Source organism: Macrobrachium rosenbergii, chromosome 12, assembly GCF_040412425.1.
Source record: "Macrobrachium rosenbergii isolate ZJJX-2024 chromosome 12, ASM4041242v1, whole genome shotgun sequence".
Lineage (NCBI taxonomy): Eukaryota > Metazoa > Arthropoda > Malacostraca > Decapoda > Palaemonidae > Macrobrachium > Macrobrachium rosenbergii.
Window position 1 is genome coordinate 79,975,569 of NC_089752.1, and position 3,680 is coordinate 79,979,248.

Genomic DNA, 3,680 nt, shown 5'->3' on the forward strand with positions numbered 1-3,680 from the left:
GATGCTAAGTTGCAACGACGAAACATTTTGCAACTTCGTTCAGAAAGAGATACATTTCACTAAGCATGGTGTTAAAGCATCAATGCTATATTTTTTATCAAAATATAAGCTAGATCATTATAAAAACATTAACACTTTAATTTATAATTATGGTAAATATGAAAAGACATAAATACTTAATAAATTTGACTTTTTTAGCCACCATGGTAATATATTTAATGTAATGAACGTATCAGAGATGCAGTTGTGTGCGTGGTCTAACCAGACGTCAACTGTTTAAATGGCTCAGTTTGCCTCCCCTCGCCTTACCCATAGGCCAAGGGCACTTAGCTCTTCTCGATTATATCATTCTTGTTAGCCTATGAAGAAAAAAATGACGGAAGTATGCCACAACAAGGCTGTGGAGGAATTTTACAAATCCTGCTTTATGGTCTTATAGACACCCTTCATAAGTTCCAAAGATTTGAAGCAACTATATATTGTTGTTATCTGAAATATAGCCTAGTATGTTATAAAGCCAATAGCATAGGCCTAGACTCCAGAGCCATACTATTATTGTTATTATTATTATTTATAATAAGTTGTTGTTGTCATTGTGCAGAATCTGCACACAATAGGCGTGGCTGATAATGTCCGACCTAACTATAGTCTTCCGTTCTTAAAGTAAAAGTAAAATAATAAAAAGGTAGAATTAATTGTATTTCTAATAGCAAAGATTACTCTCCACCTTGCTTATTTTTTTTTTCTTCAAACTGAAGAAACCCCTCAGGAAACTAGACCTATGTAACCTTGGCTATACCCTAAGCTATGACTTGTAATAATTTATTGCATGTATCGAAATCATGATCCTGACTAACATCCCTTTATACACAAAACTACAAAAGCAAAAAAGAAGTAATAACTTTGAATTCATATCCCAAATGCATCAGTTTTTATCATTAGACTATGATCTGCTTAACTTTTCATTTTTACTCCATTGTGGTGCCCTCTTTCACAGTTTCACTGTATCCAGACTGATGGTTCCACAACTCATGGGAGTTACGGTGAGCAGAGGAATTCATCCACAGTAAACGTATTTAGTTTTCATTCTGAAATATTATTGTAGCATGTTTTTCACAATCCAATATATTTCAATGATAAGATTCTACATAACAAGTGACCAACTTTTCCTCATACATACACATGATTACGAAGTAAAATATAAGATTTAATACTAAGTGGCAACTTGAGAACAACGCTTGTCCAGTACAAAAATAAAAAAGTTGAACAACTTTTGCTGCATACTGTACAGCTGTACTAGGAAGGGAGTGAATCAATGCTCCATCATCATTGATGGTGAAGTAGTAAGCATCTGGTGCAACTAGCTCCTCATGGACAGATGTTGCTTCCATATATTGACAGACAGGTGTGACGTAGTGCAAGAGTTGAGGGACCCATCACATGAAAATCGCAGTTGGGTATGGAGAAGATTCATGACAAAAGAACTCTTCCAAATTCCCGCCACAGCTGTACAAAATAAGGAAAGTGTGCCCAAAGAGCTCTGCATGACATCTGAAGTGTTGCACTTTCAACTTATTAGCAGTCTTTCTTGGTGTTTTTTTTTCTCGCAATACAACAAGCTATTCCGTTTGATTGGTGCTGCCAGAGGTGTTTTGTTTGAGTGTTGAGTGAGGTACATGATCCTGAAAGTTATACTGTTCTTGTCCCAACGATTCGATGTTGTTGACTGACAATGCAGCAGCTGCAGACTTACAAACCTTGTTGTCTGATGTTACCAGATCCTCACTGGCCTCTTCAAAAGGAGATCCCTTGCTGAGCAATACCCTGTCATTCGAATGACACTGAAATCGGTGCTAAGATGCAAAGCCTTCCTCATGATGACCTAGTTCCTTATCATCATGACTGATTTCCGGACCAGTCACAATCCAGCATTCCAGCATTGCAGGGTTCTCAGTCAGAGCAATCACACCACCTACTCCCTTCACCCTCTTGTTTGCTTCCTCATGTGCTTGATCTATAGGTAGTGATGAAAAATGCCAATTGCTTCGAGTGATTGCCCAGTGTCCTTTCTCAAACACTTTTTTGATGCTGTCAGGGAGGATTTCCAAGTATGAAAATTGGCACCCATCTTGCATAGTTCTGGTGATCATGAGGCATGAGTTTCTGCAGTGAAGAGACCAAAAGCTCAAACTTCGATTCACAATGTACCCGAATGAACATGAAAATAATCTGCTGGTACCTATGTACAAGTAGCCAGAACTTGAATGATAGACTCCTTTGAGAAGCTGCCCATTCATCAAGATCTACATCAGCTCCAGAATCATTGTAGACACGCCGAAGAAGATTGTTAAGTGCCACAGCAGTAACTTGATGGGCATATCTTGTTGTCATTACATTTGTTGCTTTCAACCATGCAATGGTTGCCACTTCTGTCTTTACTAGACCAGCATCTTTCAGGGATTCAGGACATCCAAAACCACACAATAGATCTCCCATTGTGCTCCACAATGCTATTTCAGTATGCAGTCCCCCTAGCATCACTGGTACTTGTCTTCTCCAAACTTCTCTGGGAAGGTCCACTGCATTTTCTTTGCTAGATCATAAAGAAGTTGATCAACCACTAAGACAGGGATTTGTTGAGGGATGAGGCACTATGTTATCTTTTTCACCAATTCCATTCTGTTACGGAAATATGTATTTATCTTTATATTATTGTTAAGTTGTTGTGCTGCAGAACGCAAATGGGTTGTTCTAATGGTAACTGAACAGTTGAAGGACCGTTATTTATGTTTGTTTCTCCCATTACGTAAGGTGAGGTCGGGTGGTGTAACCCTGATCCCATGGGGAAAAACCTTGGACACGACTGCGAGAGAGGAACGGCCCTCGATTTTGGTGGACCTGTTGGATGGTCTTTGGTGGACCTGTTGGATGGTCTTTTATTTAAATGTTACTGGATCGCTCAGGAATAGTCTATAGCAAGTACGACTTCAGGGAAGTCTTGAAGTTTTGCAGTCTAGAGATTGCTGGCCAGCACACTGGGTAATTTACTTATGCCCTAGTGAAAACGCATTGCCCACTGAAATACGATTTGCTTTTCCCCCCGTCAAAACCTTGGTGTAACTTAGAGGAAATTATTTGAACTCGACTCCAGTTGTGGATAGCGACCTCCGTATTCATCAGCCAAACATCTGCTTCGTCTCCAATTGCTGGTCGACGTAGGATTTCTTCTTCAGAGCTCTATTATGGATACCTTAGTCAACGGACTTCGATGGCGCTAACCAACCTTCGCGAATTCAAAACTCCCCATCATCGGATCCCTTCGACCTTAAATGTTCTAAGGATTTATTTTTTCATCATTATTTAAAGTTAAGTTATTGTAAATATAATTATTTTATTTTAAAGCTTTCTTTCTTTACGCCTACCAATTTATACTGAAGGTATTCCTATAAGTATTTGTCTTTTTTTCTTCATTATTTAATGTTAAAGGGCGTAAGAGCCTGGAATCAGTCATAAACATGACCCACCCGTAACATTAATTGGCGACCTTGCTTCTAATTTCATCTTTAGTCATTGAGCGTTTGCTTTGACCTTCAGTTTATTGGTAGACGATGTGTGATAGGCTCAAAGAATTCGTGACTTTGGGGCAGGAGTTAGGTTATGAGGGGGATGAGTTAAGGGAG